The sequence below is a fragment of the Varroa jacobsoni genome, unplaced genomic scaffold (genome assembly GCF_002532875.2).
Source record: "Varroa jacobsoni isolate VJ856 unplaced genomic scaffold, vjacob_1.0 contig00810, whole genome shotgun sequence".
NCBI lineage: Eukaryota > Metazoa > Arthropoda > Arachnida > Mesostigmata > Varroidae > Varroa > Varroa jacobsoni.
Window position 1 is genome coordinate 12,399 of NW_019214529.1, and position 14,548 is coordinate 26,946.

Here is a 14,548-nt window from a genome sequence, read left to right on the forward strand (position 1 = left end):
CCGAGAACGATCAAACACATCAGCCTAAATGCTGGCGCAGAATAGCATAAAAATGGGGTGAACTACACGAGAGCGCTCCAACGTTTGAATGGTAACTCTGACCAGTAGAAAAGAGAAACCCTATAAAATGTTCAATTCATATAAATATATACCTACGTTGATTGCCTTTTTTTTGTACCTGTGCGGAATAAAATTGCGGAATAAAATCTCGTTGTGATTCTCGAAGTCTCGAAGAACAAGTGAAGTACCATAAAGGACAGACATGCCTTTGGTAGCGTTTCAGCTAAAATATATCCTCATTAGAAAAAAGTCGGAGACCATGCCATGAAGGCTGAATTCAATCTGTTTTTACGTGTTTTGTAGCCTCTTTCAAATATACTCGTCTTTAATCGAATAATTCGGAAGGTTTTAGGTCATATTGCATACCCCTAAAAATTGTTACTTAAACAAATTTAATTATGAGCTGACACGCTAAATCCGTTAACTGTTTTTCTTTGCTCTTCAGCGGGTGACGTTCGTTCTATTGTAAAGGAGGGGTATTGATGCTAGCGTATTTTCGCGCCATGGGAAGCGCACAAGCGTTTGAGGTTTGGTTACAGAACGCACCACGTCAAAGAAGTACAGATGAGTGGTAGTGAAAATGTAATTATGTTCATTAGTTTTATATTTTATCGATCAGCAAAATGAAAGGAAAGGTAATGGTAGACCTGTTTGACATGAAAAAACCTGATTCATGCTTTTCATTAAAGTGAGCACGTTAAACAGTTGTCCTGCTCTGACCTTTCGTCAGAATAGAAAAGCACAGTAGTACTACGGCTTAACAAAAGAACAATTATTTAGCGCCTTGAGGCTGTGCAAATAATATGGTATAAATCTTATTTGAAATACCCACTTTTAAGGGGGATAACGTATCCGTTGAGCTTTTTTGATGAGGTCGTCTTGACAACAGGCCATCTAAGTAACTTCTAGGTATTCAGCTAAAAATCAACTGACCGCTGGAATTTTAAAAACAAAGATCTTTTATTCACCGAAATAAAAAGGAACACATTTATTTCGAAGAAAAATTTAGTTGCATTTCTTAGAAGTTCATTTGATAGACAGCTCCCGAGATACGTTTGCACCTAACGGTATACCTGGAATGCATTAAATGACCTACAAAAGTACCGTTGAAATAGATATGCTAGTCATATTCAGTATTCGCGCTGTATATCCAATTTTAAAGCCTTTGAAGGGAACTTTTCAGGCTTATACTTCTCAATAGATTATTTATCGTAATTCGTATGCAGGTCGGTTCACTGGGATCGAGTTCTGGGCGCGATTGCGGCTTGATTAACTGTACTATTTCAGTTAAGTTATTATATTCAATACTAAGTAATGCCCCTTTGGCAGTGGACCTTTCTTCCCTTTCTAACGTAATGCAATATATAGTTTATTCGAAACGAGAATCGGGAACGCTTCGTTGTCCCGTCGACCTCCTCTGAGTTGACAATGATGAATTTTTGGCTGGTTTATTTCAGCAGCTTGACGGACTGACGATGCGCTGGTTTTTAAGTCTCCTTTTCTCAACAGGAGCAAGGTCATCAAAAAGCACTCGGTCATGCCTGCCCCTTAGGATAACCGAGTCAAGGCGAAGGTTGGAACAGACAGGCGCGAGGTCGGGTTGACTGGTCCTCAACGTGTCCTCCGTATCCTTCCCGCTCTTTCCAGGGAGTTTGTGATGTCAGGATATCTGGTGCTGCTGCTGCTGCTGCGTGCAAACCCCACACTAGCGCCAATGGATCCTTGAAAGCAACGTGGCAGTCTGTGAATTCATTGCCCGCTTAGCTCTTCCATGAACCGCCTGCGCTGAAATAGTAATGGGTAGCCTCCACGACATCTACCGTTTGGCTTGTCTTGCTCTACGCGGAGGCTGCTCACGTTACAAAAGCCCAAGTGCTCGTGACATGTGCAAGCCAACTTCACGAGTTCGCTACCAACTATAGCTTGCTTGTAAGAAATCAATATAGTATAGTTATCTGGTAGTATTTTAACGGAAACTTGTTTCTGTAAAGTTGTATACATTAAAGTTAAAGGATGCGGAATTGGGAACAAATTTTAGGACAGGAATATCGTCACATATAGGTGTATGCCCACCATTAATTGTCCCAGCCCAACAAAGCATTTTTTGTGTTCTTGTTTGTTTGTTGTGGCAGAGAACTATGACTATCATCTCGGTTGCACGTGTTCTGGAGCCAGAAGACGCATTCCCAGCTCTCCCTAACTGCAAACTTGAGTCGTCGTGCAAATTCGTTCTCCCACTCCAACGATGATGAAGGCAGACGTCCGAACAGGCCGCTGCCAGTGAATCGCATCAATAGCTTTCCAATGAAGGCCAAAGAGGATAGATTCCCTCTACATTTTCGATCTCCGGTTGCTGCTATTGCTGCGGGTGGTTACTACTACAGTCATAGTCACCGCTATCACCTCGGCGCATGTCGCTGGGGCGAAGTAGGCGCCTGCTGTGAGGCAAATGGGACTAGTAGAAAGGATCAATCGAGGATGGGAACTGTAAATTGTAAATCAATGACTTCGCTCGAGCTTCTTCAGCAGTAGCTCCTAACTAAAACGACGGGAAGCGGGGCAAGGGGCTAAGAGAGTGGTAAAACACGGCCGAAGTCAGGAAGAAGGGAATGAGAGAGCTGCCTATGCTGCCAGCAATGCCGGAGCTTTGTTCTAAGTGTTACCTCCTGACATTCGTCCACACTTCCCTATAAACTCGCACACGCCCATTATACTCCTAATTTCTCGATAGGGCCGTGCCGCATTAACTCACGGGTCGTAGACACGACCGCTAGTAACCGATAACCGATGCTGGATGTTATGGGCTGACGAGGTAAACCATGGCAACGGATATCATCAAACTTTGACTCGGATGTCCGCGTTTGAAGCTAATATTAGGCTCGCCTACGTCAAGGTAGCTATCGTACCTGAAATCTTAAACTAAGATATACTGTAACCCATTCGTAAGAAGGCATCGGCTTAACTCCCTATGTGACAAAGTATGAGTGCATTACGGCGAGTGGAAAAGAATTGAGACCCTTTGCAAGGCAAAATTTCGACTTGGACTTATCATAACATGTATAGAAAATTAGCGAAACTACAAAAAGAGTTTCTTAGAAAAGAGAACAGTTAATGTAGCTAAGCTATGTGGCATTTTTTTTAAAATTTAAGAATACTTAGACATGTAGGTTAACTCTCATTTAATCATTATTGAGTTTTCTAATTGTATCCGGAAAGCGATGACAATTAAGGTGTTTTTGTTAAGAGTTAGGAGGTGTGCGCCCTGTCAAGCTTCGCGCATACATCACTAGTTCTAAATTGTACAGAACGGTTTTGTACGGATAAGGTTATCTGAGCAAAACCCTTATCATATTGTCTCGCTGAAAGGGAGCATGAAAGACAAACGGAATGGTATCTGTAAAATGCAAAACACAACATTCGGCCGGAATTGTTAGATGATTTACTATGTAGATTAATAAATGTGCAATCTTCTAAGTGTGGTTTTTGGCCAGGAGGACAGCGATCTATTGAACCTAGCACCTAGTATAGATCACATCTAAATTCAACGGTTATTTAGGTTGTGTATCTTTTAGAATTTATTTCACACTATTCGAACAAATGTATCACGACGTGTGAAAGCGAGACACACATATACATTGTAATCAACGTTAAGCAATGGCGCGAGCTCCGCGAAGAGCAAAGAAAAATATATAATGCACAGGGTGATGGAGACAAAGTGAACGTCCTCGACTGATTCAGCCCTACCTGCAATCGCGAAGTTTACTGTACGGTCAGGCTTCATTTAAAGTTGCCAGTGCTGCATAGGACCGATGACCTGGCCACCCGTTTGCTAGTGGCGGTGTCCATTCTTTCCGGACAATTTAGCCGCGGCTGCGAGACACCCCGGCCACCCGGCGACATCGGAAGAACGTGAAAAAGGGTAATTCCGTAGCGGCCGTCCCGGTTTCCATAGGCTCTATCCTTGGGCGAACCCCACTTGTCTCTCACTACTCCCTAGCTCAAACTCGTCTCGGTCTTATATAAGAGGTGGCAAAACGGCCTCGAGCAGGCGTCAACTTAACAGGGTGTTTTCGCAGTCCGTGCCATCTCTGCCAGCCAGTTGCCACCCCCTAGAATCTTGCGTCTCCTAGGGGTGTTTAGGAGTGCGGACGGAGCGGGATGTGGCTACCCAAACACTGTAAACTGTGTGGACTCTGACCAAGCTGGAAGAAGAAGGAGCGACGCCTGCGGACGGGTGCTCCCCCTATGTATAGAAGACGCGGGGAGCTTGGGGGCTCTGGAGTTTTTAATTGGTTAAATTTTATTAAGTGAGGAACTCCTGGAGCGGCAGCGCTGATAATTACCGACGGGAAGCCAGCTAGCGTAGCGGCTAAAGTGGCAGTCCGACGAGGCAGTAGTAGCAGTAACAGAATCGCTGGTGCCGGTTGGGTGCCCTTGCGCCTGCTTGGCTCCTGGCATAAACTATGTTGGGTGTGCTTTCAGGGCTCCTAACACAAACCCGCGCACGCTGCATGAGTGTTTTATGGACGGCAGTTAAAGTCAGCGCGCGCAAACGATGCCGATGGGGCGAGTGGGCTATAGCAGAGTATGAGAGAGAATCCATGGGTCTCCTCAGCTGCTCCGCTGGACTGGAAAGGGAGACACTTTGGTAGCACGCTGTATGTAGCAATACCGTCGCAGCGGAACCCCTTTGCGATGCTATGATGACAGTCGCACAAGGCAAATGGCCAAGGAGAGAACGTTAGGTAGAACTCACACTATGACAACGGAAGGACTGACAAGTTGGTAGCAGCAGCGCCCTATCTCTTCTATAGCCAGCGCTAGCAAGCTGCTATGATGTTGCCAGGTTTGCTGATTCTGTAGGTGTGGTTTCTATCTCTGATTCATATCGGCCAAGCGCTCCCTTGATAATAATTTCAATAGAAAGGCTTTTGCTCTTCCCTTCATTGGAATTCATGTTCGGTCTGAGCTTTTGCGTTGTTAAACCCGTAGATAAAGCGCTTCCAGTTACACAGAACTTTACTTGTACTTTGTTGCTGTCAGTGCCTGGCAAATACGGCCAGATCTTCGTGTCTATGGATGACCCAAAGGTGCTGGCAATGTCAGCTCCGGAACTGAAAATGCCAGTAAAAAAATTTCAGGCCGAGGTCGTAAAGATGGCAGTGTGGAATTATTTAGTACGTTTTATGACCAGCTTTTCAGTGTTTTCTGACTATACTTATGTTATCTGAGGCGTAGTGTGTGGAATACAAATCGATATAAAGATATGGCAGCTAGCTTCTTCCAACACGAATCGAAATATGTCTACGTCTGGTTTCAAACGTAGACCACTTCATATGCTGTCACACCAATTGCTAGCTGGAAAGCAGCTTTAGCACCCACAGCCCCAGGCACGTCGGCTTCAGATGACAGTAGTATGTTCGGTCTATAGTTTAACTACATTATGTGGATCGCTAGAAGACTTTTTTCCGTGTGGTGTTGCTTTATATTTTGTATTAGGCACTCGTATCTGTAGTTCTGTTTAATTGTACACTGAAATATAAGGCTATCTTCACTAGTTGAACGTTGTATGAAGATGTTGCTATTTTGTTATCAGATATTTTTCGAAAGATAAAGGAAAGGCTGATATGTTCCGACTGCAAAATGCTAAATTGCTCCAATCGTTGGGTAGAGACACCAATTTTGTCTACCCCTTTAGAGACTCACAGACTCACTTAAGCATCGCCTGGCACCGATAGAACCGCGTTTGTTTTCACCTACTGGAAAAGTTTGCAGAAGCTGGCTGTATTCTAAGGCTCACGAATAGTCTGAACTCGCACCGGCGATTGGGTAAGTGCAACAAGGGAGCCAAGCCACAGATTCGCGCTCGGGAGAAACGAGAAAGCAGCAGGCAAGGACGTGAGATAACAAGGAGAGTTTTGGCTCCCTAGGTCAAGCCAACAGATAGGTCAGGCGAATCCAGAGAATCGAGGATGTGTGGGAAGACAAGGGTAGAAGTATTGGCCTGGCGCCGCAGAACGCTGAAAGGTGCTAAGCGTAACTGTGTCGGAAAGTCGCGAGGAGTTTGCTAGAAGCCTCGACGCAATCGCCTGCCGAGCCGGTGCAATAAGACGTTTATTTGTTCGCCTTTTGCTTAGCTCCGTCTTGCTTTGTGCTTTGTTGTTCGACTCTGTTTCACAGTCACACACACATCCACAAGTCAAGAACTAAGGACGGGAACGAAATGTGGAGAAGTGAACCCGAGGTAGCTTAACTTAATTTTAAATTAGGGCTCCGCTTGCTCTGCCGGCCTTAATCGAGTCCTCACAGCCTTGGCAGGCCTAGACGTGCACGGCGGAGCTATGTGATGGATGTATTACTTCTCAACTCTTCTACATAACCATCATCCGTTATGGTGCACTGAGAACACAGGTTTTAGACACTCTGCGGCCTCTCAATCTCTGTTAACTTTGCTGTTGCATTCATTGGTTTGATCGTCTGGCCGATGTGACGCACATAATCGACCAGTAGTGACTCATCTTTAAAAACTGTGCTCAATGAGAGAAGCAAAACTGTAGAATTCATGTATGGCATAGATGCTGTGTGTTTGCCATGCATCAACATTTTTGCGTACCCATGAAGAATAAAATCTAGCTACACTGATACGCCCTCAGAGATACGTTCACGCAGACGACGGAGCAGCCACTACTTGCGTCTTCAACCTTTGCGTTAGTCAAGCGTGGTCGCTACGTCACGGTAAACACCACTAATGTTAGCGGTTGAACGCTGCGTGCAAGAAAACCCATTTCCGATGCTTTGTATATCAACAGCAGTAACGCGAGGCGCGTGACTGGCGAGATAAAGTAAAAGGAAGATACCATCTTGTTTTGGTACGCATGAAGAATAATGACGATCTGCGTCAGTGTTAGTCGCGCTCCACTGTTCGACCTAGAAACCGACTGGATGCCAAGCCATTTGACGTTGACGCAGTGTGACGTTTATTCGACGGCGATTTTTCTGTCTTTTAAAAGATAAATGCAGAAGGAACAACGTAGCCTCCGCGGACTGGCTATTCTCGTATTGCCGGAGTTCTCCCAGACAACAGTAAAATATACGGAAAAGTCTTGGAAGCACGCAAACAAATGAAAAACCAGCAGTTATCCAAGTCATTGTCGTCAGCTAATGAAGTTAGGTGTGGGACATCACCAGTTCTAACAGAGGCGGTGATTGTAGTTGCAGCTGCTGCGTCGAATGTTTATTTGCATCTTGTTCTTTCACATGATATACGCGCCCGTGTATGAGTCAAGGCAAACACGACAGACGGATGAGCGCAAGACAAACTCCTTTCTTTTATTCTGCTATTCTCTTGCTTTCATGCTGGCACTAATAGCTAGGCGGCTCGTTTGAGAGCGCTACACTGCCCTCTCAACATTTGCTTCTAACTGGAAATCAACCACAGTTCCTCCCTGTTGTTCGGCAGGAACGTCGTTCTGGCGACGTTCACTCACAAAAACTTTAAATTGGGCTCCAGCTTTTCCTCCGCAGCGCGAACAGCAAATACAGCAGCGGCTAGATCAGCAGCATGCACAGACACGAAGTCGCCATTACCACCAATAGTGGTATTCTTTGGTCTCAAGGCAGCCGCACACACTTCAGTATACCCCAACTACGAGAAGCATCAGTGACCGGAAGAACGAGCCAAAGAAAGCCAACGCTTTTCAACTAGAACGAGAGCGGGTATAGGAGCCATCTAAGCGGCGATGAGTGAAGTTCTTTCTGAAAAGGGGTTTGGCAAGGAAGACAGCTAAGACAGCGTTCCAGGGGGATTCTCTCTATGGGGAAAATCGCAGCTGACGTAGACTTGCAAACACGCAGAGAAAGACGGAACGTAAGAAAGCAAGAAGAAGTCCATTCTTGGAAACAGGACAGCAGGCTACTGGCGATAAGCGAAGGTGGCGAAATTTCCGGTGAAGGAGGATCGGGAGGAAAAGGCGATGCCGGTGATGGCAGAGGCCGCGCCACCGAGAGCGGCTGTTACAATGAAACTAGATGCTGCAGAGCATAAGTGCGGTGGTCGCATGAGAGTTGGGCTTCCAAGCCTCACGGGCCTTATGACCGTATTCGTCCATGGGGAGAGACGTGGGACATACAAAGACTAGTGAGAAGAAGTCGGGGAAGCAAGGATAATTCCACTACTACCAATGCCAGATCTGGTACTCTGAAAATAAGCCAGTCGAACCCACTTAGGCTCTTTCAGGTTCTACGAAAGGCACTGGAGAGAAATCCTGTGCTCATTGCATAGTTGGTAGGCGACCGAGAAATAATTTTCTGCCTCGCTTGTTTTAGCCCCTTGGATAGCTCCACTGCTGCCTTCCATTGTCGCCGCTACCGTAGTAGTCTAGGAGACGGCGGTGGAACGAGTGCCACACGAATTGCCACATCCTAGCCGCCAAGTCCATAGGCATGGCTATGGCCAAACGGAGGCGTATTAGCACGCGTCGCTCCCGAGGCTATCCCGTACTATCGACATCGGCCATAGTGGGGCAAAGAGATCACAGTGGCAGTAACACAGGCACAGTGCACCCTGCTTCTTCTTTACAACATGCTTTTCCGACTCTCGCTGACTTCTTTGACAGGGAGCACTTGATCCTGGAATGAATGAATTAGGATAGGAGTGACGGATCAGAAAAGGGAAATCAAGAAAGCAGCCAGCAGCTGCTATTCTGCTTTCTTGTCGCTCTTTCTGATCTCTTCAGTGGTTGCGGTAGCAGGAAACGAAGGAGAGACGACGCTGGCTAGGAACAGAAAGCAAAGGTAATGGAAAACATCTGTTAGCTCTATGGCTTCTTTACTTACAGAGTGGCGAAACGAGAAAGCTGGCGGATGACGCTGGTTCAGAGTGTGAGGCTGGCCTGGGCTAAATGAAATATTGGAAACAATTTTGCATTTTTATCCACCGCCGGCCGATTCCACACGACCAATGGTGCGCCTGTAGCTTGGACCACATCTGGGTTTCCCGGTGTTTCAAGCAAATACATATAGGCAAGGGGAATATATTCAGGCCCGCCGGACTATATACGATTGAGGAACGAAGGTTCCCTTTGACACTTCTGTTCACGTTGACTCTTATGAGAATCTGTGCTTAAGCCTCCTGTACCCTCAAGTAGCACGAGAATCAAATGTAGGGCCAGACAAACTTGCCGACGAAGAGTATATGGTGTTCAAAATAAATTGAGGAGCTGGTCACCACGATGGCTCAAGCCCTCAATGGCTAACAGGTGCGAGAGCATCGCTTACTGCACATGAATCTTCATCGGAGTTTGGGCCATTGGTCTGTATAACCGCCTAGAGCCAACTACCTGGCCTGCTGTGGCCAGAGGCTTTGATCGCAGGACTTGCCAAAGTCGAGGCCCACCAATAACGTTGTTGAATGTTTTCTCTCTAACTTTTCCATCTCGCTCACCCATTGTTCAAGGCCGATCGTTACCACCACGAGATGTCGGTTTGGCATGAAACGTACAATTTACGGCGCGCCCAGCTTGATGAGTACGTTGCTGACTACGACGGTTGGAACAAGAATGTAAAGCGTACCGTCATGAACTCCGAGACGTATAAACGTCGAGCATCAACGAAAATAGACGAGAGGATACAATGAGAAGCACAATCGAAAACTCTGTCACGCCTGGGGTCAGTCAGAGCTACTACTGTTTTTCTAAGCATTTGTCCATTTCCTCCGTAACTATGAAACTTCCTGTTCAGTCATTATGAAATGAAATCTTGCTTAATCAGGAAAGTTTGATCACCTCATGAGCCTACACATCTAGAGGCATCACGTACCTTTGACACGTTTAGACTGACGTTCATTGATCATTATAACTATCCGTCAGCTTTCTGCTATACTGTGAAAGAAATACTAGTATATCGGGGCTAGGGAACTGGATCTTAAAGAGCTAACGGACAAAATTAGCGTTGTATGAATTGTTATTACTAGAGCCATTTTAGCTTGGGTAGCTGCTTTAAACCATATGTACGACTATATATAGCTGGTCTATTTATAGTGATAGGAAGTACATGTAGCACATCAAAATCATGTAACTTAGGCATTTGCGTGTTTTCACGCAATACTTCCCGGCGGTTACTGAGTAAAACATGTATAAATCAAGCCAAGAGTTCTTTTAATATAGCTACATGTAAAATATGCACATTGTAGCATTTATCACAATAGAGTTGGTATTGTGTTTTGTGACCTCAAATAATATCTCCATGCGTTCTATTTCGGCCTTAGGTGTTTGTTAATCTATGGTCGAGTAGTGGCACTGATGTAGGCAGGCTCCTGGTTGCATTAGCGTCTTCGAACTAACTTGCACCGAGAAAAAATTAACACAGATTATACGTCCTATGACGCTTAAATAAATAATTATTTAGAGTACCTTTATTAACATGTCCATCTAGATTGAGTCGCTTGTGGGAAATCTCATTTTAAATTATACGGATCGAAGTGTTTATAGTTTAACGTTTTTGTATCATTTGCTTTTGAGAGTGTCCTGATTTCGTAGATTCTTTTTTCCATAAAAACGACCTAAAAATAGCTAATCTATTACATTGATCATCGAACATTAAGTTGTTGAAAGAAGGCTATTTTAAAACTTTCATTTCACATGCGCATCTACCTCACTTCGATGAATCGAAATGGATTTAGATCCAACGTTAGTACATTGGAGACTTCCGAATAGCTAACCCTCCAGCCAACAACTGACAACGATTATACTATTGCGGTGGATTAGCAGGCATTCTTTTTTTTCTGGCCAAGCCGTGGTACATATAATTTTTCAATTTTCGACACTTACCAGCCATGACTGCATCTTCTGGTTACTCCAACTGCTATTACTGCCACTGCTTGTGGTGGTATCGAGACGAGCGAGCTCCTCAAAGTTTTCGAAACTCTCTCAGCTTCGACAGAGTGGAAACACCGCAAACAGCACTCTCTTTATGGAGCCGCGCCACTTACTCTGCCATTTGCTAACGATAATGATTAATCAGTGTCCGCTCTCCCCAAAACACAACGTAACGCCCAGCCCGTCTCAATGAATTCTTCACTCAACGCCCGGCGGTCGCCACTCAGCGGCTAATGCCGGGGGTATCAGCGGAATGAACAGAGACGAGGACCAGTGGAGCGACACAGTCGATAAAAAAGAGTGGGTTGAACGACCCCTGACCATTCGTCCAACCAACCAGGCAGTTTGTCCATCGCTGTTCCAAAGGAAGCTCATCTGTGGATCTCCCTCACTCGTGTCCCGTCGACGTAGCTGCTACCGCGGCTTCTGCTATCGCCACTGTTTCTATGGAACCGATGCAAGAAGATGGGGGTTAGATTGCAGGCGGTGCAGAGAGATGAATATTTTTCAGTTAAATCAACTGACCGTTCGCTCAGGCCTTATTTTCCCTATTTCATACCACAGCACATACTTGGGAGGGTAGTGGCTGCCGCTGCTTTGAGCACTCCGCCAGCTAGCGTAAGAGCGAGCCTCTTCGGCCTGGCACGAGGGTTAGGGGAAAACTGAGGGCGTGCCAGCTGTTGCTCGGTGGACACCGCTTGTGTGGACCTCACTCCCTGGCCGGATTCGGGTTCTCAGAAAACTACGACGTCGTTACAGGGGCTGGTGAATTTGCCCGGTTCCAGCTGCCGAGTTGGCATGAGGCTTGCTTAGAGCTCTTTCGGCAACCCGATGACTACCTCAACGAAAAGGGTGATTAGTTTATTGAACAGGGCGGCAGTGTAAAACGTTATCTACCTTTTATGGATGACCTGTCAACACGGCCTGACATCTGGAGATACACGCGTAGTTAGATGAAATAAAAAATTATAGAAAAATTCTAAGAGAAAGATTCAGAGCCTTTGGCTAAGTGTCACGGGCACATATGGCCAGCAAATAGAAAAAAAAGTTTACAAAATGCCCTGAAAACCGTTACATACGCAGGGGTGAAATAGCGACCGTAACGCCACTCATCTACACGCCTTTTATGCATGAAATAGTTTTCCGCAGATTTCAATCTAAGATGCATTTAAGGCTATGTAAAATATATGCTCGACTAGGTTTCGTATGCTCTCTGTACAGTCTGTTTTGTTTCCAATGCAAGCTCTTTAAGACCATTAATAGTGCTGTTAGACTAGCTAACTTTTACGTATGCACATTAAGGGTACCTCGTAAATCTATTATAATGACAATGCTTAAAAAACGTCTCTTAAAAATGCTTCGAAAAAATAACGAGAATCAAAACAATGTGAGAAAAAAAGAGACTATAACGAAATCATAATATAATAATAACTAAAGTCTATCCATATAGGGCTACTCTACGACACGGTAATACCCACCAAAACGCTAAAAATCTTGAGAACTTCAAATCGTTTTAAATCGTATAGAAAAATTGTTAGATGTCACACTTTACGTATGCGCGCGTAGGAATAAAACGTAGCGCATATAAATCATTGTTTACACTATTTATTGGTTTATCGGACTGAAATGTATTAAATCACTTATTATTAGGCGTTTACTTATTAACGGAAAATTGAGGCCATCCAGCCCTGTATTTATGACATCACTTCGCGCCGGTCGGAGCATTTGACTATTTGAAGCATGTGTACTTGACGGATTCGAATGTCGTACTCGACGGACGCAGGGAGGACATGACGTCGATTTAACTACCTTTGCCTCCTCGCGATTGCTTTTGGCCTTCGCGTAATCTTTACAAATATGCAAGGCAAATATTCGGTGTTCGAAGATGAATACGCTCAATACTGACGGACAGTCAGTCATATGTGCCACTGACGAAATAGGCTTTGCAAGCGTTGTTTACTTTGCCTGCAATAGGTCTAGAATAATCCCGTAATGTTTTGCTTAACAACGTCAAAGCATTGCTTCAGGCGTTTAACGGAAAAAGTTAAAACACTTTGACTGCTAGAACTTTCCCAAAAATGTATTTTCTGTTTTCAAATGATGTTTTCACACCACGCTTCCAGCTTTCTATATCGGCTTGTCCTCGATAACAACAGATCTGCGTTGCAGTACATATGTACATAGTTGGAAGGCGCAGCCATTCTCGTAACAGACTTTGTCATTTGAAGCCGTTAATTACTCTTACTAGAAGCGTCACATTATATGGCTAAAATCAGATTAAATACAATTATTATTTTTAGATATCACCTTGACACGTTAAAGAGCCGCCTAGATATTTAGATGACTACTCTCGTAATGACTCCACCTGACTTGACCTGCTAACCCTTTAAGCCCCCTCCCATAATTCAGAATCGTAGACCATGCGAGCAGCCTGCTACTACCTGTCCCTTTATAGCTGCAATTGAACAAGTGAAATGACTGAACCATGGAACAAGCCTCGGGTCCTACACGCTTTAATCAGGGTAAAAAGTAAGGATCAGCTCCTTTACTTCCGACATCTCAACTGTATATATCCGAGTCGCTCGTGAGGGCATTGGGAGGGCACTGATTCGGCGAGAATAATTTAAAAACCACCCTCTTGCATCTTTCTTCATCATTTACTTTCCCCATCTTCATCGTCCTTTAAATCCTTTGTGCCTTCCACCATAAAGGACGTTGTTACTTCACCGCACAAATAGGGACTAGCTGCCGTCAGACCCGACGGCTGGGGACTGGACGCTTGGGCATCGTAATGAAATTGTCTGAACCGAACCCAATAAGTGGCCCGTCCGGAGCTCAGCACTTCGATAGGAATGCCGCTACGCATCATTCGGCCTGAAGCTTTCCGTCTTGAAAGTCACTTAAGGAGCAAGGCTGCAAACATAACCCATGGTTAGATGGGTTTGGATGTGGGCTCGACCGAGCCTGTGTGTGAGGGGTAAAACCAATATCCAAAGCACGATCGAAATAAATAAAAAAAGCGAAAGGGTTATGCAGCTCGATAAAAGCCAACGATAGTCCTTTTAAAGGACCTACTTTCTTTTTCTTCCTAGACACACACATCTATTTACTATAGATTTCTCCTCGAAATATATTTGAATAAATTTTTCGCCGTTTGAACCGCTTTCACCCTTTAGTTGCCTGTAGCGTGCCCATGAGTGCATACGAATGTCTGTATATGTATCAGCTTTACTCACTGAAAGGATGGCACTGCGAGAGTTCCCATATGGTACCCCCGTTACGAGTCTATAGAAAGAGCAGTCGCGCGTGCAAAGCCAAAGGCTATAAGAGCATGCCTATAGTCGTATATATGAACATGTGTATTATTGCTATTATTGACAAGATCTACGGAACGACAGGCAAAGCAAGAATATATATATATATTCGCCTCGACGAGCGGTAAAAAGGGCCAGGCGTCTGTTGATGCATTTAAGGGGCGTAAAGCTGTATGTGATGTTGTGTAAGGAAAAACCTGCGTCAACCGTCATCTAGTGGCGGGCTGGTACAGGAAAGCGTGTACACCGAGTTAGACATCGAGCATCCACACGTTTTCTACGGGCAAAGTAGAAAAAATA

The 14,548-nt window shown here is 44.9% G+C and overlaps 1 long non-coding RNA gene across 1 annotated transcript; it reads right to left on the minus strand.

The window, feature by feature from the left end:
- Positions 1 to 1,001: 1,001 nt before the first annotated feature.
- Positions 1,002 to 5,201, minus strand: LOC147751972 (uncharacterized). The gene is made up of 2 exons (XR_015315400.1): positions 3,805 to 5,201; positions 1,002 to 3,454 (listed from the first exon to the last, which is right to left on the minus strand). It is a non-coding gene; the product is annotated as an uncharacterized LOC147751972 (long non-coding RNA).
- Positions 5,202 to 14,548: the final 9,347 nt, after the last annotated feature.